The sequence below is a fragment of the Meriones unguiculatus genome, chromosome 10 (genome assembly GCF_030254825.1).
Source record: "Meriones unguiculatus strain TT.TT164.6M chromosome 10, Bangor_MerUng_6.1, whole genome shotgun sequence".
In the NCBI taxonomy this organism is placed as follows: Eukaryota; Metazoa; Chordata; class Mammalia; order Rodentia; family Muridae; genus Meriones; species Meriones unguiculatus.
The window spans coordinates 85693107-85717051 of NC_083358.1; positions in this window are offsets into that span (position 1 = coordinate 85693107).

Sequence of the window (23945 nt, forward strand, 5' to 3'; positions counted from 1 at the left end):
GAATGAAAGCTCAGGCTTACCCCCTGATTAGCAACAAAATGACCAACACTACAAATGGGAGTTTTAGTTTTTGTTCTAGTTTTTATTTTGGTGTATTTAAAGTAAGTTCTCAGAGTTTTCCTATATATTTCTCTGTGCATTCAAAAGGGGCCTTTAGCTATCAAAGGCAAAGGCTGTGCTGTGAGTCAGGTTTTTATCACATTGTCAGAAAATGACAACTAACTATTCCATCCGATAAATATTTATTTACAGTTTAAAAAATCTGTTCAATTGAACTGAAATGAAATCCATTGTATGCTGGTAAATGGACATTAGTTATCATTGATTACTCTAATTTTCTCTTTGTACTTTTATGTTTTACAAATTGCCTATACTGAATTTGTTTCAAGCTTATAATCAGAAAAATCATCTAGGAATAAAAATAAGAAGCTTGAGATGACTGAGCAGTTAAGAGCACTTGTTATTCTTACTGAGGACCCAAGTTTCATTCCTAGCACTCATGTTCCCCCACATTTTTTAAGTCTTTGTTAAATAATAAAATAAAAAAATACAAAATTTAATGCTCTCTAAGTATTATTTGTCAAATCTAGGCAAATGATGGACACTTCTGTTAGACATGTTGGTTTACACCCGTGCTTTTCAACCTTGGATGCACACGGTTTCTTCTTGTGGGAACCTGTAAGAAATGGTGATGTCAGGGAGTCACACTAGAGGGTTCTTTGTTGGATTTAGATAAATCCATCTTTTCAGCTTCACGAGCTCCACAGGCTCTACTGACTGTCATTTACAGTATTGAATTATTGATTGTAATCTCTGTAGAACAACTTTCCTCTTTTAGAGACGCCCATATAAAAGAGAAGCATGATTTGAGTTATAAAGGCCAGGTTCAAGTACCGGGTAGAAGTTCTACAACTTATAAGTTTATATCATGCACGATACATGAAACCTAGACCTCTTCTATCTCTCCTGCTTAATTCTAAAATTTATAAGTTTGGATGGTATTCACAGCTTTTCTTTTCCTGTAGAAACATAAATAAAACAGTAAAACAGTGTCTCATCACTGCAATAGCCATTTTAAGATCTAAGATTCTAGCCAGATGACATGCAGAATATCAAACATATATATGTAATATATTATACAAGGAGCACACAAACAGTAACTTTATGTAAGTTGGACTAAATTGTGGCTGGAGTTGACATCAAGGGAGTATGAGATCTTACAAGTTATTTTGAAGATGGACAGCTCAGATTACAACTTCAACTACAACTGCTTATCCTGTAGGATTGTGTGGTCTATCCATAATATGTTTTATATTGCTTCATCTTGTTGGAGACATATGTCAGTCTTAATTTGTACAGGTATCCCCAGAATACCCATTATTTTCAATAAATGTGTAATTACAGAATCAGCCTTTTCAGAATGCAAAGCAGTTGCCCACTGAAACCCTGAATATGTATTAATGGTATGTGTGGACCTTAAGGATTCCAAATTCTGCAAAATGAAACACATCCATCTGCCAGATTTAATTTCTTTTGGTATCCCTAGGGTTACATCCAGAGGGTAATGGAGTTTGGTTACACAAAGAACAAGTAGGACATTTTCTTATCATGTTCTCGGCTTGTTGCCAAGTGACAGAATTTTCCTTTAAATTTTTTTTGTTTTGTTTTGGTTTTTTTTTTTTACTGTTTTATTTTTTATTTTTTTATTAATTACACTTTAATCACTTTGTATCCCCCCCATAAGCCTCTCCTTCCTCCCCTCCTAATCACATCTTCCCTCCCCCTTCTTCACGAATGACCCTCCCCAAGTCTCCTGATAGGGGTGGTCCTCCTCTCCTTCCTGCTGATCTTAGTCTATCAGATTTCATCAGGAGTGTCTGCATTGTCATCTTCTATGGCCTGGTAAGACTGCTCCCCCCTCAGGGGGAGGTGAACAAAGAGCAGGCCAATCAGATTATGTCAGAGGCAGTCCCTCTTCCCATTACTATGGAACCCACTTGGACACTGAACTTCCATGGGCTACATCTGTGCAGGGGTTCTAGGTTATCTCCATGCCTAGTACTTGGTTGGAGTATGAGTCTCTGGAAAGACCCCTGTGTTCAAATTTCTGGTTCTGTTGCTCTCCTTATGGAGTTCCTGTCCTCTCCAGATCTTACTATTTCCTCCTTCATTCATAAGATTCTATGCACTCTGCCCAACAGTTGGACATAAGTCTCAGCATCTGCTTTGATGGCCTGTAGGGCAGAGCCTTTCAGAGGCCCTCTTTCCTGAGTGAGCTGTCCCAGAAGCAGAAAGACACACTTGGTATATACTCACTCATATAGACATATAACATAGGATAAACCTACTAAAATCTGTACATCTAAAGAAACTAATCAAGAGGGAGGGCCCTTACTAAAATGCTTAATCCCCATCCTGAAAGGAAAAAAGGATGGACATCAGAAAAAGAAGAAAACAGGAAACAAGTTAGGAACCTTCCTTTAAATCTGTATTGTTAACATGTTGCTTTTCATAAAATTTTGAGGCTTCTAGCATATTTCCTATTAATAATTGGTTAATTTCTTAATTTCCTTGTGCCAGTGGACCTGGCACACCTCTTTGAGACCAAATATGGGTGATACACCATTGAGAATTTCTATATCTGATTGCCTGTTTCAGTTGAATAAATAACAAGGTTAATTCTGAATTATCAGGGATAAATTCAGCAGTGTCTATATGCAAAACAACTTTTTATATATATATTGAAAGTCAATAATTATATGAAAAGAGTCAGTAAAATTTAGTAAACCATAAGAATTGCATGCAATTATGAGTTTTGAACTGAACTATAGGAAGTTTGAATTGCTTTGCTTATTTTGTCAGACTTATAGCCTGCCATTCCTAAATTATTTGCATCACTCTAGAATATAGGTGCTTCAGGAATTTGGTGTTCCCCTTACAATATGTGGACAAATCCAATTAGTTCTTTTTATAAACTGAAGATGCTTCCTTTTAGGATATTTGTTGTTAATTTCTCTCCAAATAGTTACTACAAACTCTTTTCCAATTGTAATGGAAGTTTTGGTTTCTTTAAAAACTCGGTTATGTTATGTACATATGTTTTTGTTTTAATCACAACTTAATTTTGTCCTCAGCTGGTAATTGTCTTGTTCAGGTCGTGGTCTTTGCCAGCTGGTAACAGCCTGCCTCCTGTGACATAGAGAGCAGTGTGGTCTAGGATTCTGAGGAAGATGAATAGGGAATCCTGGAGAGAGAAGGTGTGGGGTACACTGTTGGTATGTGACATGTGGCAGTTTGAGAGACCAGACACAGACAGTGTGGCAGTTTGGAGCAGACAGACAGAGAGATGTTTTGTGGTGCAGGAGCTTGGAGGAGGCTGCTTGCTGCAATGGAAATTGATATAGCTCCCGAAAGAGCCCACTGACCTTAAACAGTGGGGAGAAGTAAAGAGGTCTGTGCCCCATCTCCCCACTAACCTTCTCTCTCCTACCTAAGGTTGAAAGTTGGAAGGGAAAGGGTTTAAGTAATCCTAATAAATCAGAGTTATAAAAGTGAGCACAATAGCTAATCTTTATTGATTACCCATAATGACATAATCTTAGCATTAGTATAAGGTACTAAAATTGGCTGGGTCTGTTCCTAAAAACTGATATAGTTTTATTCTACCTTTTATGATTAAATCAGAAACATTTTCTATGTAACTCTTTAATTTTTTACTTTGTGTGTGAAGAAAATCTGTCCATAATATTATCTTCCCTTTGCATAATGATCCTAGTGGAAAAATGCGTTGAAAGCAAAATAACCAAACATCATCAAGTGTAGGGTCTATTTGATCCACATATGCATCTCAAAGTCTCTGTTTTACCAGAGTTAAGTCTTTCTCTGCTTCAGCTGTTAACCATTTTGGACTGTTTAAGTCTGAATCTCCTTGTAATGTTTGAAACAAATTACTTAACTCATGAGCAGTTAATGCGATTGTAAGCAGTAGCCAATTAATATTGTCTATTAATTTTTGAAATAAGTTTGCACCTGATCTCTAAGAATCAGTACCTTTTGTGGTTGAAAATTTTTGTTTACTTATTTTTTAACCAAAATAGTTAATAGAGCTTCCTCTCCATATTTTTTTTTTCAAGAATAACCTGTAACCCCAAACATTGCAGAATTCTTTGTGGTTTTTAAACATTTTTTTTCCTAAAATATGCAAGGAGGAATTAGCCAAAAAAACACCATCCAGAGATGATGTCATTATATGAACAAATGGATTGATAAATTTCTGCACAACTTTTTTTTAGCAGTTGTTGCACAAAATACTGACATAAATTTGAACTATCTAGCAGTCCTTGTGGAAGTACTTTCCAATGATATTTTTTGATGGATCACTACTATTATAAAAAGGTAATGAGAAAGCAAAACTTTCCCTATACTGCTCATACAAGGGAATTGTGAAAACTCAATCTTTTAAATCAACTACTATTATAGGCCACAATTTAGCTAATAAAGAAGGTAAAGGATTTCTAGGCTGTAAAGAACCCATGATTGAATTATTCTATTCACCACTCTTAAATCTTTTAACATCCACCATTTTCCTGATTTCTTTTTATAACAAATACAAAAGAATTCCCTGGGCTGCCACACTCTTCTATATGTTGATCCTTCAGCTACTCCTACGCCAGCTGCTCAAGTGCCTATAATTTTTTCTTAGTTGAGGGTCACTGATCTACCCAAACAGTTTGTCTGCCAACCATATTAAGGGTAGGACCATTGGTATTTCAGCAGTGACCCCCATCATAAATATGGAAATCAATTCCTGTGATGTCCTGTGTTTGTGCAATTAGCACAGCCTAAAGTTGTTTTTGATGACATATATAAATACCTTCCCTAAGAGCAGCTACCATTTCACTTCTAATCTAACAATTGCAAGAATATTAATCTGAGCGCCCCACTGCTGCAAAAGATAGCTTCTTCATAAAGTTATGCTTATGTCAGCTCTATACAATCTTAACTACCGTTTGACCTTCGAGTCCCACGCATTGCATACTTTGCTTTATTTGAGATATTTTTCTAATTTCTGAAAACTGTGTATAAACCTTCTGAAGTGGTCTTTCTCCTAACCTTTACTGATACAGAATAAAGGAAGAAGAAACAGAAACAAACAAAACAAAACAAAATGAACGAACAAACAAAAACAGAAAATCCCCGTTGAGAAAATAACAGGGAGAAAACTTAGCAGCAGCCACAATAAACTTGTCCTGAAACAGAATATCCATCCTTTCTCCCTGCCATTTTATTTATGGCATTAGAAGACAAGTTTTCCATTCTGCCTAGCCCAATGCTGTGCACCACTTGTAGCCTTGATTTTTTTGGCTACTTTTTAGGGATCTTACTCCCACTTTCCTATACTACTCCTATTTTTTCCAACCCCCCCCAACACTAAGTAACAGAGAATAAAGGATTGAGGAGGAAAGGGGCATTAATCTTATTAGACTACTTTCTACTTATTAGGGGTGTTAAGCCCCTTAGAGCAAATTTGATTTTCTTTTGTCTGGATATCTCCTTTTAGCAACCACCAATCCAGTAAAAAGGCAACAGCAACAAGCAATGGCAGGGGGAACAGCAGCCTCCCTGCCTTTCAGGGCTCTAGCATTTTATACCCTCTGAAGAGTCCTCAGAATTACCAATGTAAAATATCTTCAGCTGGCAAAATCACACCCCTGTCAGAGCACAAGACCAATCATAGCTAGTGGCTGAAGCAGCCCCATATCCCACACCTGGGATTAGAACAAAATCATATACCCATCGTAACTTGGTTTTTAAAGAAACCAAAAATCTCACTACAGGAGAACTTCTATTCCCTTTAGATAGTCCAATGTAGGGGCAAGAGATATGGTTTTGACTTACTTTCACTTAATCCTTTCCACTTATAAATGAAATATAACTATAGCCTCAAATGCTTGATGGCAATCTGAAAAGAACCATAGGAAGAATAAACTTTCTTGGGTAACAGGGGAAGTAAAGTGAGAGGGATGAATTTTGTGCAGATACAATATCTTAAAATCCTGATTCCTAGGCACCAGCAAGATGACTCAACTGTCAAGGCACTTGCCTCCACACCTGCTGACTTGTGTTCAATTCTCAGGACCCATGTGTCAAAAGGAGAAAACTGACAATTGTGTTGTCTTGTGACTGTTACATGGGCACTGTGAGATGAACACACACTAGACAGATAGACAGACAGAGAGATGATAGATAGATAGATAGATAGATAGATAGATAGATAGATAGATGATAGATAGGTAGATCTTTTATTCTTCATTATATTGTCAGCTTCCCCCATGATGCACAACATCACCCCTGAACATGCATGTACTCTCGAAAGAAAATTTGTCTCTTCTAGCTTTACAATGCTATGTATAGCCCTACAATGCAAGTGTCTGCAGGTGCTCAGCTGCAAACAAATGGGACTTCACACTCTACCTGTTTTGTGCAAGAACAATCTTTTACTGGCACCCTTCATGCTATAGTGACAAACCGAAAAACAGGCTTTCCAGTCCCATTTTAAATCTGTATTACATCAAGGTCAGTATCTGTCTTCCACTGGAGTCATAAATGCATTCTGTAGTTTTAAACCAAATAATAGCCCTCCCATACAGACAGGGTATGACTTCAACATTATTGCTTTCTTCTTTTTTTTTTTTCCTTAGGTCCATAACTATCTTCAATTACTGCTCCCTCCAGCATCAGCAATGCTGTAAGGTTTTCAGGGACAAGCCTTTACTGCCTACTGTCGCTTCTGGCTTTATTGTCAGCGACAATTTTAATTCATTTCATTTCTGTGTCACTGTCACTCCAACTTCTATCTTCGACACTTCGTAGTGTCCTGAAGTTCAGAGTTAATGTAGAAACCTTTGCTTTAATAGAAAAAAAATATAATGTTCTTTTATTCTTTCCTCTCACATTAATAGAGAGCAAGCTACAGCCAGCTCCAAAATTCAGCAAGATAAAATTTCTTCCAAATGCCAAGGGACTCTTCACTGTCTTTTCAGAGAGACAGAAAGACAAGGATTATCATTTATAGGAAACAAATAAAAGAAGATTTTAGGAACTAACTGGATTGTTGGGTTTTTTTTTTTCTTTTTTCAAGGCATGGCTTTAGTTTTTGTTGTTGTTGTTGTTGTTTTGTCATGGATTGGTGAGGTGGGTGACTTCTGGGGAAGGTTTTCATCTGGCTTTCTCTCTCATCTCTCCTTTGGTAAAGTTGAGATAGAGCTATTGGCATTTATTTTCCACTTGGTGATGCTTTAAGTTCGAGTTCAGTTTGTGTGTGCAGGGGGACCTTGTACAAATTGTTCCTGCCAACAATGAATCTGATCTTGTATTGAGCTGAGATGTGCAAAATGGTCTCTGGGGGAAGAAGGTTCACCTTTGTAAGGTAAATGAATTCTTCCATAGCTCTAGGGAACAGTGAGATTGCTGTACTGTATACTGATGCCCCAAAAAGTTTATTATCTTTCACTCATTTGTGGATCATTTGCTCTGACTTGATAGAGAATGCAGTCAATAATAATGTCTTTTTGGATTTACACTGAGAAAAATGGGATAATATGTGCAGTAGTTTGTTTTCCTTTTGGCATCAATAAATATCTTGTATCAAAGGCACAGAAGAATACATAGCTATTTCTTAGGCACCAACATTTGTCCCTGCTGTGTTCCCTACCACTATCTTGATTTGAAGGAAGACAGTCAGCAGAGTTGACCCGCCAAAGCAAAGAAAGAGTAGCTCAAGAAGCAAAAAAGAGGAAAATGCTGAGGGCAGCAGTTTCTTGTCCCTGCTATCTGTTTCCTGTTTCCTGTTGGAACAGGACTAAAAGGTGGAAGCCTTGATGAAGGCAAGTATGGAAGAGAAAATCATACAACTGTAACTATTTTTGGGCAAATGACAGTTTGGGGTAAGGTGAAAATGTTGAGCAGATGAATCATATAACATGATCTTTGCATTCTGTGATCTATGAGTCAGTAAAGAACTGAGTAAATCTGTCCAGGCAAAGCCAGTAGTGTGTCTCCATTACTTCCGTCCTATCCCTGAGGATTACAATGGTCGCCTTTGTCTTCTGCTTATTTTTTCCAGCAAATGCACTTAACAAACATCATGTGATAATAGGCCAGGCGCTTCCATAACATTAACAAAGTGTAAATTAGTTACTTATGGAATTACTGTCATTGAAGGTTTCCAAGATAGAGTATTCTTTAACAGGTGCAAGCTTTCTTTTGTGGATTCTGTAATTTCCACAGTAAAAAAATTGAAATTCTAAGAAAAGCACAGTGCCCTTTCTTTTCTGTAGCCTTATAAATGTGATTTTGTTCTATTTATTTTCCTCCAGAAAAAAAAATTAACCCCCTTGTGGTTAGTGTTGAAATTTTAGACTTCTCCCTTTCTGGCAAACTCATTTCAGAAGGTATCATTCACTGAGATGTGGGTACATTACTTTATGATACTATGGTTTTTACTCTTTAACACAGTGAGAAAGCAAGAAGCATCACAGCCACTGAACATGTGGAATTTTTATGAGCAATTATATCTGAAGCAAAAGTAATCAAGTGTAAAGACCAGTTGGCACTAATCAGTCAAGATATTTTGGGTCATAAGTAACGTAAAACTCTAAAGGGCTGAGAAAATAGCCCAGTCTGTAAAATGCTTTCTGCATAGGCATGAGAAACCAAGGTCAATCCCCAGTACTCGTGTAAAAAGCTGGACACGATAGTATGTGCTTTTCATCCCAGTACTGTGGAGATGGAGGCATTGTGCATTTGGCGCTTAGCAAACAGACAGTAATGCTGTTTGCAAAAGGCCCTTGATGGGAAATGATGAGCAAAGTTCACCAGAATGAACAGGGGAGACTGGAAGTAGAAAGGCTGAGCAGTCCGGGCCGGGAGGAGTGGGGAACATCTTCAGATGTGATAAGGAGGTCTGGATTTTGACTGACTTTACAGTTAGAGAAGATGGACAAACATTCTCGTTCCCTGCTCTACCGGAAGACCTTGGCGTGTAAAGACAGTGTGCACTTATGTGCACAGAGACACGGAGACCCAATCTCAGTCTTAGCAAAGAACACACACCAGACTCAACACAAAGCAGCGTGGGACATATGGTGTGGACTCCAACAGTGAGCATCTACATGAGGCCTGAAATTTGCTGAGCAGCTGAGCCATGGTGTTCAGTTCAGCTCCTAGTATGAGAATCACGGGCAGCATTTACCAGTAGTTGAATGAGAGAAAGTCAAATATGTATTGAAAACTGTCTCTCCACCCTGGAGAATGCCTGCTCAGATTGATATTTAAATTTTAGTAGCCTGGGGTTTACTGAGTAGGCTAGGCTATCTGTCAGTGAGGCACAGGCATCCACCCATCTCCTCCTCTCAGGCACAGGGGTTACAAATGTACACTTCTCTGTCCAGTTAATTTTTTATGATGGGTACTGAGGTTCCAGCTCAGTTCTTCATGTTTGTAAAGCAAACACTTTGACTATCCTCCCAGCCCACCAGAGATTCAATCTTAACTAGAAAGTTACATGACTTATAACCCACTGTGATTACATCTAATGAGTAGCCTTGATATTTATGTTATCTGCTGTGATTTCTTTTTAAACTTCAAGGCAAGAATGACTCTCTCTCTCTCTGTGTTTTATTGATCATGAAGATTAGGTTCAAAGAGTTCAAGTACCTTGTTTATGATCAGTCCCTATGAGTGACTCTCTTGTGTTTGTACTTGGGACAATATACTCCCTGACCTCCACTCTCAATTCCTTCTGTGTGCTAGGCAGCACTGGTTGAGATGGAAATCGCTGTTCTTCTGCAGGCATGGTGGAATACTCTTTATAGCATAGCAGGTCATCCCATTTGGATAGTGTTGCTCTTGCTATGTCCTAAGTCAACAGCAACACAGCAGTTACATAGGCTCTTTATAAACATGATTCCACTTAATGTTTACAGAGATACCACCATCCATCACCATTTTTGCAGGTATTCAAAAGGAGGCGGGCTAAGGAGATGGAATAGCAGGTAAAGGGATTTCCACCAAACCTGAGGACTTCAGCTCAATTCCTTAGTCCCACATAGTGAAAGGAGAGAACCAACTATCGTGAGTTTTCCTTTGGCCTCCACATGCACACTGTGGTGCATACGTTCATGTGCTCACATACATACATACATACACACACACAGCCTAAAAAAGATGTAATTAAAAGATTTAAGGTGTGTTAAGGAAAGGGATGAAGGCAGGGAACAAAAAGGGAGGGGTACATAATTTGATGAGAATCTAAGCCTTTTGACTTTTGGTTCAGTATCATGTTTTCAACATAACTAAATTGTAAAAGAAGAAGAAGAAAAAAAAAAAGAACCTCGATTGCACCTTCCTGGAGCTCAGACAGTGATTCAGTGTGTTTGCGCAGTGAGACTGAAAAGGCAAAGAGCGCGGTATGTCTCCTCAGAATGCCAACAGACTATAATGGAAGCAGGGGAGAATGGGTAAATGTCAGCCAAGGATCAGCAGCTCTGTGAGGATCACTTACCTTTTCAATCCCTATCAAAATCCTCCATCCAAACTGTTAATATGCCGCAGGCACTGATCAGTCCCCAGTTCCATCAACAGCACCAATGAGGAAGTGACGGGTCTTCGTGCTCATTGAGAAGGATAACCTGTGATTTTAGTATTCTATCTCAAGGCTGTTACTACAGCATGAGGAAGACTTTTCTGTCTTCTCCTTCTTCCTCTTCTCATACTGATGATCTCAACGGATGCCACATAAGTGCCTAGGGTACCTAGAGATAAAACTTAGCTACCCTTGGAATGTGTGTGTGTGTGTGTGTGTGTGTGTGTGTGTGTGTGTGTGTGTTTGTGTAACCCTCAGGGTCACAAAATGCTCTGTAAGTTGTGACCTCATTTTTCTACCCCACCATCGTTGCTGTTCCCTTAGTTTTCATCTACAGTTTTCTCTTACTCACCTTTGACATAAACACACTCATTTCTATTTGTTTACTGGCAGTGTCTCCTACTTCAGTTATGTAAGACTGTTCTTACCAAAGTTACTGCCAGTAAAACACTTTAATCACACAGTCTGTCCCTTGATTTGAAATATCCCCAGTGTTGTTATAACCCAATTCCTTAGTGGGACCTCAAAGGGCTTCACAGCCTTGATCCAGTTTCCTACTCCAGCCCCATTCTCATGCCCTTCTGCTTCTCTACTGTTGAACAATGCATTGTGTACCTACTTGTATAATCTGGTGCCTTTTCATACCCTGTTCTCTTTGTCTTTATTTCCTTCTTGTCTAAGTTCTCTACCTTACCTCTGTGAGATCATCTGGAACATCATGGCATTAGGCATCCTTACTTAACTCCTTAAGCATGGTCACTAGTGACATAACAGAATTACACCAAAGTTTTGGCAAAAAAACCAAAAGCAGGAGCTTAAACTGTTTGCAGAGGGAACTAACTATATCTATGCATGATTAGCAGTCTATAAGAGGGGTGGAGATATATAGTTTTTTGTCATAGGAATCAGATTCTTTTTACAAAGGGAAAGTCCAGACACCAAAGAGATCTTGTTTTAGGGGGAGGTGAGGTTGAACACACTACAATGGCTTCTGAGATACTGTTTCCTACCTCAAAGCAACCTTGGTCTCTTATTGGAATGCTTGGGAATGAAAAAAGTTAAAGAGAAAATACTGAAAGTTTCTTCAGTGACAGCTCTTAAAACAGAATCACTAAAATTGGCTCGTGGATGATCTAAACAAAGCCATGTGAAGAAAGCAGTACTCATCCCAGTACTTAGGAGGCAAGGACAGGTGAATCTGTGAGCTCAAGGACAGGCTAGTATGCATAGAGAGTTCCAAGGTAGCCACAGCTACACAGTGAGACCCTGTTTCAAAATTTACATAGAGTACTTCATGAACTGTATGGAAGGAAAGAACTAGCTCCCAAATTCTAGATGCAGCTTTAAATGGAGCAATGTTAGAAATGTCCATTATTTGTCCTTCTGTTGGAAAGAGAGCAGAAAAGAAGAAAAGAGCTACAACAACCCATTTATTGTAGCTAAGAGTCAGTAGGAGGTTTTAGTAGCAGTTATCCCTAAAAGGCACTGAGGCAAGAAAAGAGAAACTTGTACCATTGCCACCTGATACTTCAAAAGATACAGAAGAGCCCAAATAAGGGCTTTCTTTCAGCCACTAATGCTTATTCATGAGGTCTCAGGCACACACACACTATGCCACTATGCCGGGTGCCAAAACAATGGCAGGTAACAAGACAGGTATGAGGAAGTGAATTTGGATTATAAGCCAGTACACAAACAAGAGGGAAAGGCCATTCCACATATCAATCAACACAGTAGAAAATAAACCAGGCTAATGTGATGGAGAGCTGGGGGTCAGGAGAGGTCCCACTGTGCCACTCGAGCTGAGTTATGGAAATCATAAAAGGAAACAGCCTCAGGATGACATTAGAAGAACCGTCTGGTAAAGAGAAAAGCAAGTCTCCAGACCTTAAATAGTAATGAGCTTGGGCATTTCAAGGGTCCAAAGAAGGTCAAAGTAGGAGCAATGAAGGGTGAGCAAATGAGAGCATGGTAATGGGTGATTTATGAAGATAAAAGGCTCTGAATCACATATGAACTTAGAGACTATGTTCAGAATGTTGAAACTCCTTCTTTGTATGATAGGAGGATTTGGGAAGTCTTAGCATATAATCTATGTGATCTAAAATGTGTCCTCGTGTTTCACTATGGCTGCTCTGCAGAAAAGAGAATGTGTAGGAAACAGGAAGTCAGGGAATCTAAACAGAGGTCATTATAAAAACTATGGCAGTCTTCCTGAAAAGTGATTGTGGTGCTCAGACATCAGTGACAGTGTCAAGGGTAAAATATTTGGTTGAGGTGGGAAATAGGTTGCAGATGCATTAAGTAGGATTTATAGACACATGGAATGTTGGAAAGGAGAGAGTACAGAATGAGAAAATTTTCTAAGGACTCTGGTTCTTGGGATGCAGAGAACTGAGCCTGCCACAGATGTCCTCTGAAAGACTCCATCCAGCAGGAGATCAAAGCAGATACAGAAAACAACAGCCAAACTTTGGGCAGAGGGCAGGGAGTCTTATGGAAGAAGGGGGAATAGAAATACTCCAATGGGACAGGAGCTCCACAAAGTCAAAAAATCTGGGCCCCAGGATGCCCTGGAGAGACTGATGCATCAATCAAAAACCATGCATGGAGAGGACCTAGGCCCCCTGCTCAGATGTAGCCCTTAGGCACTCAGTCTCCAAGTGAGATCCCTAATAAGGAGAGCAAGGACAGTCTATGACTTGAACTCGGTTGCCTGCTGTTTTATCGCCTCCCCCTGGGGTGGGGGCCAGACCATCCTGATGAGACTTGATAGGCTAGAGTCAGATAAAAAGGACTCCCCCTTTTTAATGCACTGGGCGAGGGGGAGAGAGAGTATGAGGGTGAAAGGATAAGACCTGAGAAGGTAAGGGAGGGGGCTGCAATCGGGATACAAAGTGAATAAATTGTAATAATAATAATAATAAAGTAATAATAATAAAAAAGAAATTGAAGGGAGATATGCCTAGGTAATTAAAAAAAGAAACCTGAAACATATCTGGGGGTCAGGAAGAATATGTAGTTAAGTAGAAACAGTCCCAGAAAAGAAAGGGAAAGAGATTTAAAAAAAAAAATTCCACAAGCTGAAAGGAGGTTTGTAACTGTTAGATGCTATTTATGTTTTGCTGGGGAAACTAAGAGTAACATGTATCAAGAATGAAGGAGGATCAAGAAAGATGGCTCAGCCAGTAAGAACACTTGTTGCTCTTTTAGGAGACCAGAGTTGGGCTCCCAGCACAACCACCTGTATCTGGATTTCTAGGGGTTCTAATGCCTTCTTGCATCCTTGGGCAGTCCATGCTTGTGAGGTACATACATACAGGCAGGCAAAATACTCATATACATAAAATAGAAAATCAATAAATCTGAAAACTATGTTTTTAAAGAATGAAGGTAATTACATAAGGATTGAGGTGAAACAATGGGATTCTGGCCCCAGAAAGAAAGTGTCAAATCTACATGGACCATTTTCTCCCTTTCTGATAGTCCCTAACCTGTGATTTTGTAGCTCTCCACGTTCATTAATGTGCCTTTCCTTGGAAAGAACATTTTTGCCTGGGTTCCTTGACCTTCCTTTTATAATTACAGGAATACTCTTGGGATAGTTTTTAGTTTGAGTCTGAAGTCTAGAGTGTGCTCCACAGGCTTATGGTTTGATCCATGGTCTCTAGCTACTATGCTATTTTAAAGGCTTATAGACCCATTAAGATGGAGCGTGTGGCTAGAGGAATTAGTTCACTAGGGCAAGCTTTGAAGGTCATTAAGTTGGATTGCATTCTGCCTATTTCTACCTTAATGTCTACACCATGTGAATAAGCATAATGCTGAGGCCATGATTAAAGCTCCTAGCTTAGCCTCTCCAGTCATGACGGGCTGTGACCCTCCAAAACCATAAGCCCAAATGGATATTTCCCTCCTTAACTTATCTCTATCAGGTATTTTGTCACAATGACAATGAAAGTAACACTAGGTAGAGTTCAAAATCTTCAGCATTTCTTTGGAGCTAGTCTCCAAAGTCTAAGTAAATAAATGAATAAAGTAACTTTTATTATAAAACAAAAGCCCAGTAAAGTTTCCTAATTATGTATATAAGTGCACAGAGTTCTGGGACATGTTTGTCAACCCTACAAAAACACAACTTTCTGGTTTATCATCAGCACTAATAAAAGCTGCTGCTTCTGTGGCTGAGTACCAGGAGAAGATGCAGGTTGCACCAGAATTCTAGCAAGGAAAATTGAATTTGCTAATGGTCAAAGGTTATGTAAAGTGGCTCTACATTATAGCCGGTGTTACTCTAAGTCTCTGCAGCTATGTACACAGATTACCAAGGTGATGTTTCCATTGGTAATGGAGGGAGTTCTTGCGCACTAACTTGTGAAACACTCCAAGAACACATATGAGATTGCTGGTGTCTCTGATTCAGAGGCCAATCTATGTGTTTCTAGACATGGGCTGGGCAATGTGTATGAATCAATAAACCACCACACGGTAATGCCACACTTGCTATGTCTTTCTAAACCAAATTCTGCTTGGAAAAATGGACGTAAAAGTCAATCTTCATTATCACTAAGGCTGCTACACAGAGATTCCAAGATTCACATGGCCAATTCACAAGCTCTGAGGTGCTCCGAGGTCTCCTCATGACAAAGTTCATCTCTACATTTTTATTGTGTAAGCCAACAGCATCCAAGATCCCTAGCTGCCCATGACTCTCCGTTACTACATTCCCCTCAGACAGCTACAGTAAATGATTCTTTAGAAATGACAAAGACCTGTCTTAGCTTCCCAGTTCCCCATCATCATTTAGCATGATGTCTCAGCCTCTAGGGCCTGCTCTAACCTTCACCTTCATTAAACCCATTCCAGGAAAGATATAGCACAATCTGAACTGTGAACATCTACAAACAAAGCTCATTTGTCTTCTTGCCCCCCAATGCAAAGAGCCCTCAGAAAGAGAATCCCAGTGTCTAGGTCTGTAGGATGAAAACACACTCCATGAACAAACTAGTATCTATATGTCATCCTCATTCCAGGTTTGGGATGGAGGGGAATGGCTTTTCCAGATAAAGACTAGAAAATGGTTAAGATTACTAAAACTACAAACATTCAAATGAAATGCCTTACTTCTAATGCTCCCCTGTTCACTAGGTCAAAGGGTTTTCTTAGACAAGCCATCACAGCTCTGTTCTTTTTATACCATCCTGGCATCATATGAGATCGATCCTGTGAAAATGGAGTTTGGCTAAGGTAGCCGTGTTCACAAGACGTGTTCCTTAAGAACTATGTGCAGGCTATCTAGATGAAATCTAGGGGAAGAGATGGACGTGCCAATCTCAGGCTTAGCATCTAATATTAGTTTATCTGACTACATCATGCCTCTTCTGCTAGTCTGTGACTTCCTTGCAAGAGGAAGCCTGAGGATTATCTTTATAATCTCAGTAATAATTAGAACCTGGCATCAAAATGGCACTCGGTGAGTGAAACACACTGTGCTGACTAGGAAAAGGCTTTTCCCACTTAACTTCCTATTTATCTGTCATATTTGCTGCTGTGTAAGGCCTTCAGTTAAGGCTTAATCTTTGTGATTTACTTACTTGCTGGTCAGGTGAACAGCTTTATTTGGTGCTCTCCAGGAAAGGCAGCTGCCTTTCAGACCTTTCCCTTCCTCCCTGCATGGTTACTCAAGAGACTAGAGGCCGCTTGCTATTTCAGTGTAAAGCACATTCTGGTCAACTTGGGTTGAGACTGTCCTTTTGTTGCTGCTTCTGCTGCTGCTGTTTTTGTTGCTTTGAGACTGGCTCTCACTATGTAGCTTTGGCTGGCCTGGAACTCACTATGTAGACAAGGCTGGAATTGCCTCCCCTGCCTCCCAAATACTGGAAGTAAAAGGATACGCCACCACACCCTGCTACTAAAGATTGTTATCTTAATCCCAATGGGATCCATTTTTGTTGTTGTTGTTGTTGCTTTAATTACAAATCACGATTAGATAAAAGGCGAGCAGCGCCATCGCTTTGGTTAACTGGGTCAAAGAGTTCTCTACCATCTTGTGTTCTGAAAACATAATTAAAGCCCTGACTAATTAGTATTAAAGTAACCTTAATTAACTAACCTAACTTACTACTAATCAAGGGAATGGGTCTTCCGAGATATTCTGGATCATTTTCTAGTCAGCACACAATATAAGTTAATATACATAACACCCCTATGGATGCATTCATTTTAAAAAAATTAAAACTCTTCATGGTTGGGAGTACAAGTTGGAGGTTACTTGCTTATTTATTTATCCTCTGCTCCTTCTCACAAAGGATTGGGCTCAGAGGACATTATCTTGCATTTGTATTACACAGCTCTTGCCATGATTATGAAAGAAGAAGGTATTTAGAGTGCTCTTAACTGGCTCTGGGTCATTAGTAAGCCCACGATAATTACCCTAGCAGAGTAACACAGGGGCTTCCATCTCTGATTTGTGCATTACATATAGTGACTTAGCAGGGGCTGGCTGACTCTGTGGACTCCAGCTTCCTCGTTTATAAGATGAATTCATAGCTCATGCCATCCTCCAACCTGAGCTTTGTTATTCCAGGAAGAAAGGTTTTTCTGGACACCTAGGTCTTCTATTTGGCAAGCCTAGTAGATATGATGCGGCATCTGCTATATGATTTAAGGAGTCATTTTTCTGGCTCTTCACAACTATTTGGTCCTTTTCAGAGTTTGCATCAGGTACCCTTCAAGGTTTCCTAATGGGGAGGCAGGAAAGCAAACTGCTTCTAGCGACTAATGCCGGTAGCACAATCCTTACTGAGCAATGAGATCTGAGTCCCGCATTCCAGTTCTGCCACCTAAGGGTCTGTGCTATCTGCCATTTGTCACCGGTATGCATGCATTCTCAGGTCTACTTCCTCAGTACAGATTTGGAGTCAGATGAGATCAAAGAGAAACGTTATGAAGCCAGTAAGGAAGCACGGGCCACTGAAGACAACAAAGTGAAGGACCAAAGGTCCCAGTTTCTTCTACTTCCCAATATTTTGAAAGTGAGCTCTGTAGAAATCACCCAGCCCACTTCTTGATTTTCCACCATAAAGAATGTGTAGCTGTTGAAATCCTGGACCGGACCGCGCAGCGGGAACGGTACAATGAGGCAGCAGAGCTAATGTCTGAAGGAAGTTATAAACTGTTCTGTTGTGAACAGGCTTGGAGCAAGTTATTGGTCTTTCAGACTGAGATCGCTTCAAGGCAATCTGTGAAGAGCCTGGGGGAAGATGGCCACCAGCACCCTTCCAGCACAGAGTTGCTCTGCTCCCCATTGCTGGGGGCATCCTTTTCAGATGGACTCATCTGACAGCGCTAAACAACGTAAATAATGCCAAAGGAACATAAGCACCCTTTGAAGCCGAACCGACCGGTCTTCCTGTTCTCCTTCAGCACCTGTGCGGATGCCTGTGAAGTCTCTCCTTTGCCTTTTGTTACTTCGCTCAATTCACAGTAGATGGATGAATGGAAAGGTTAGCGAACGTGTGGACAGGTGCCCTAAAGCGCTTCTTTCCCCTTCCACCTAAATCAGCACATCGGTTTTTGTTTTGTTTTTGTTTTTGTTCCCCCGTGTAAGTCCCCCCCCGTGTAAGTGCCCCCCTGTTTCTTCAAACACTGCTCCCAAAGCAATTATCAAACTTTAGTGTCTGAAAGGATTCTTCAGAAAACTTAATGACTATACGGATTCATGTTCCTATGCCTAAATAAAGATTCTGGCTTGACAAACCATCTATAAATACAGGAGTGTAAATGGTAATATCACACACACATTGGAGTGGGAGACAGAGGTTCAAAGTTGGTCCTCAGGCTGTCTTTCCAGAAAAATGTTACATAAAGATTTTTGCTTCTCTGGTTTGTTGCTCCTCTATCAGCATCTTCAAATTTTTGAATATTCATTTAGTTAGGGTTTCTATTGCTGTAAAGAAATGCCACGCCAATGGCAACTATTATTTAAAATAAAACAAAACAAAACAAAAAAAAAACCCTAAACATTTAACTGGGACTGCCTTGCAGTTTCAGAGGTTTAGTCCATTATCATCATGGCAGGATACAGGGCAGCACACAGGCAGTCATGGTGCTAGAGAGGTAGCTGAGAGACTGCCATACTGAGTCTGGCTTGAGCATCTGAGAAAACTCAAAGCCTGCCCACAGTGATACACTTTCTCCAGTGGGGCCACACCTCCTAAAAGTGCCACTTCTTATAGGCCTAAGGGATCATTTTTATTCAAACCACCACAATATCAATCCACCTCTGGAACAGATAAGTAGAAATAGATGTCACACAAATAGAAGAATCTCATAGGGCTGCCAGAGCACAAAAGAGCATGATACCATCTAACTTCAATATTCACCTTAAAGATGTAGTACCGAGACAAGTACGGTTTTTAGAACAATGAAAGGTATGTAGATCAATAGAATAGATTCCAAATTTAAGATACAGATCTAGACATCAACAAGTAATTGATTTTCAACAAAGGTGAAGAATAATTCATTTGGGAACAAAAAATAATGTTAACAAAAAATGTCGAAAATAATGGACACAACTTTGCAGGCAAATGGTAGGATCTAGAGAAGATCATCCTGAGTGAGGTATGCCAGAAGCAGAAAGACACACATGGTATATACTCACTTATAAGTGGAAACTAGACCTATAAAATAGGATAAACATACTAAAATCTGTTCACCTGAAGAAGATAAACAAGAAAGAGGACCTTGGGTAAGATGATCAGTCCTTACTTAAAAGACAAATGGGATGGACATTGTAAACAGGAGAAAACAAGTAACAGGACAGGAGCCTACCACAGAGGGCCCCTGAAAGACTATACCTAGCAGTGTATCAAAACAGATGCTGAGACTCATAACCAAATCTTGGGTAGAGTGCAGGGAATCATATGAAAGAAGGAGGAGTTAGTATGACCTGGAGAGGACAGGAGTTCCACAAGGACCAAATATATCTGGGCACATGGGTTTTTTTCTGAGACTGTTTCTCCAACCAAGGATCATGTATGGATATAACCTAGAACCCCTACCCAGATGTAGCCCATCACCGCTCAGTATCCAAGTGGGTTCTCTAGTTAGGGGAACAGGGCCTATCTCAGACATGAACTTAATGGCTGGTTCTTTGACCTCCCTCCCCGCCCCTCCGGAGGGAGGAGCAGCTCTTCTAGACCATGGAGGAGGACATTGTAGCCAGTCCTGAAGAGACCTGATAAGCTAGGATCAGATGGATGGGGAGGAGGACCTCCCCGGGGATCAGTAGACTTTGAGAGGGGCAGGGAGGATATGAGGGAAGGAGGGTGGGATTTGGAGGGAATGAGGGAGAGGGATACAGCTGGGATACAAAGTAAATAAACTGTAATTAATATAAAAAATAAAAATTTAATTAAAAAAGAAAGAAAATGAATACACATACACACACACACAAAGAAAATAATGGACACACCTATATGATGCCAATACATGTCCTAATCCAACATAATAAAAAAAATGATTAATCAAAATTATTAACATATTTAATATTCAGAGAGCTACAGACTTCTTTATGGAAAGATAAATGAAAATCTTTGTGTCCTTATTTCAGTAAAAGAACTTTTTGATCAAGTATGATGGTGTATACCTTTATTCTCAGTACTTAGGAGGCAATACAGATCTCTGTGAGTTCCAGTCCATCCAGTGCTCAAGAAGATGATAGATAAATTATAGTGCTAGATGACAGATAGTTAATAGATGGTAACAGAAGACAGATAGATGATAGATAGATAGATAGATAGATAGAAGAAAGTTGATGGAGGGTGTGTGTATATGTGTATAATAAATAGTAGAGAGGCAGATAATAGGGAGATAGAAATAAATGATAGAGAGATGACAGACATATGATAGGTATAAAGCACACACATATGTGTAAAGATGCAACATTATTGTCATTATTAAAATAGAAATCACATGCATGTACCACTGCATACCTGTTAAAATTTAACAGACTAATATCAAATATTCACAATGCTCTAGAAACAAAACTGCGATTTCATCAATAAGAGACATAAACTATAAATGGATGAGACTAAATAATTTTGTTGATTGAAACAGATACACAGTAAAGAGAGCAAAATTTAGGATTCTGTTTACATAAATTTTAGAAAAAGAAGTCTAACATCTCCTGATACAGAGTTGCTAAGTTGTCTTCTGAGACAAGAGATGACATAGAAGGATGAGGGCTTCATTTTAAGGGACTGAACAAGTTATTTAAGAGTGATGAGTACATTCATTATTTTTATTATCTCAATATCTTCACTCATCTGACATATGTGACACCTTATTCAAAGTATATACTTCATATGAAAGTTTTTCAGTGTCTACTGTAGTTCAGTAGTATAATTTATATTAATAATTATACAGGTAGTTAGTTTTAAAGAAAAGGAAAATAAAATGTAGGAAAAGATAATTTCCAAAAAGCCAAGATGAAAATATTGCATGGCACAATGTGATTCCCTGGCCACCATTTCCATTGTTAAAGAAATACAAATACTAAACTCTGGCTGAAGTCAAGGGACGGGACTTTATCCACATGGAGGATAAAGTAGAACTGCACTGGACAGAAGGATTGGCATGGGAGAGAGTCAGTTATCGTTATACTCCATAGCCAGAGGCCACAATATAACAGATAGGAAACTTACACCAAGGAAAGCAGGAATGATTAGGTGACTTCAGAATACAGATGCAAATCAAAGAACTGCCTAAGGCAGTTGAAAATCTGTCCTTTTTGGTAGTGGGACTGGAGAACAAAGGCAGGAAAGCATTGCGGGGTAGATTGTGCACGAGAGAAGCTTGCACGCACACGTAAATTGTGGTGCCCTCCCATCATCTGGCTTCACAAACAAGTACTGGCAGGTAATGTTTCATGAATACTTCATTCTTATGTAGACCTTATGACCAGATGACTGATATGCCCTGTTAAGTTAGAGAAAGCCAATTGCTCTGAATAAGGTTTAAAAATTAATCTCACCCTGAGCCATTGAGTGATATGTTAAGGACAATAAAGAGCAGATATACCTTTCTTATCTTCCAGAGAGGTTTGCATGCGACCCACCGTAGACCCCTCCTTTCTTTTAGAAGATTTGTTTTCACTTAAAGAAATGCTCAACGTCATTAGCCATTAGGGAAATGTAAATCAAAACGACCCTAAGATTTCACCTCACCCATCAGAATGGCCAAGATGAAAAACACAAATGACAACACATGTTGGAGAGGTTGTGGAGAAAGGGGAACCCTCCTCCATTGCTGGTGGGAATGTAAACTGGTGCAACCACTTTGGAAGTCAATCTGGCGCTTTCTCAGACAATTAGGAATAGCGCTTCCTCAAGACCCAGCTATACCACTGCTAGGCATATACCCAAAATTTGCTCAAGTACACAATAAGGACATTTGCTCAACCATGTTCGTAGCAGCTTTATTTGTAATAGCCAGAACCTGGAAACAACCCAGATGTCCATCAACGGAGGAATGGATACAGAAACTGTGGTATTTTTACACAATGGAATACTACTCAGCAATCAAAAAGGAGGAAATCATGAAATTTGCAGGCAAATGGTGGGATCTAGAAAAGATCATTCTGAGTGAAGTATCACAGAAGGAGAAAGACAAACATGGAATATACTTGCTTATATAGACCTAAAAGATAAGATAAACATAATGAAATCTATACACCTAAAGAAGATAATCAAGAAAGCGGACACGGGGTATGATGATCTATCCTCATTTAGAAAGACAAATGGGATATGCATTGAATGTATGACAGGAGTCTACCGCAGAAAGCATCTGAAAGACTCTACCTAGCAGTGCTCCAAAATAGATACTAAGACTCACAACCAAACCTTGGGCAGAGTGCAGGGAATCATATGAAAGAAGGGGAGTTTGATATGGAAAGGATAGGAGCTCCACAAGGACCAAACTTATCTGGGCACAGGGTCTTTTCTGAGATGGACACTCAATCAAAGTCCATGAAAGGATAAAACCTAGAACCTTTGCTCAGATGTGACCCGTGATAGCTCAGTAATCAATTGGTTTCCCATAGTAAGGGGAACAAAGACTATTACTAACAGGAACTCAATGACTGGCTCTTTGACCTCCCCACCTCCCAAGGGAGGAGCAGTACTGTTAGGCCACAGAGGAGGGTTTTGCAGCCAGTCTTGAAAATACCTGACAAAAGGGAGTCATATGAAAGGGGAGGAGGTCCTCCCCTACTAGTGGACTTGGAAAGGGGCAGGGAGGAGATGAGGGAGGGAGGGTGGGATTGGGGAGGGAATGAGGGATACAGCTGGGATACAGAATTAACAAAATGTAACTAATGAGAAAAATAAAATTATGGAAAAAAAAACAATAAAAGAAAAAAAAAGATTTGTTTTCACTAGAATACGAAGTTCTGCCTTCTGCTCCAGAGGAAGAGGTGGGTGAACTCATGCCGCTTCGAGTGTCAATCAAGCCTTACAGTTCCTGTCTATGGTGCAAAAGCAAACATCTGTACGTCACAGAGTTGCCTTGTAGGGCAGTGGGCAACCAAGAACTCCTCACTGTAGCTCTTCATGGCTCCTTAACAGCCCGTGCTCTAAAAGTCTTGGTCTTCAACTTGGTGCTGTACGGAAGTAGTGAACCCTAAACAGTGTGATATGGTTGGAGCTTCTCCAGTCGTTGACAACATGGCCATGAGGGAAGCAGGGGAGCTCTTCGTCCCCTCTTCCTCCCATCTGTTTTACTTTCTGAGCAGAAGTTGAGGATGCTTGGCCTGCCACGCACTTCTGCCATTCTATACTGCATCACAGGTCTGAATGCTGGGCTCCATGCTTCAAGGACTGAACCTCTATCAAGAAACCTTCTCTTTTTGTCAAGAGGTTATCTAGAGTACTCAGCAGAATGGGGAAAAGATGGCTGATGCCTATGATAAGGGTGTGAATATTAGCATTTCTATATTGTAGAGATAAAGATAGAATTAAGCCATAGTGGACTACTTTATCTTACTGTATAATTTAATAATGTTTTATTTTTATAGTAACGGAATTTTTAATGAGAATTTTATACTTTTATACAATAAAACATGGTCACATCCACCACCTATTTCCCCCTCTCTGATTCTTCCAACATGGGCCTCTCCTGACTGTATGTCTTGTGGTTTTCCTTTTATTTTTTTTATAATGTACTAAGTCAAATTTGTGTTGTTCATACTTTTATGGGTACAGGGTCATCCACTGGAAAAAGGAAAATCTACCTGTGGCCA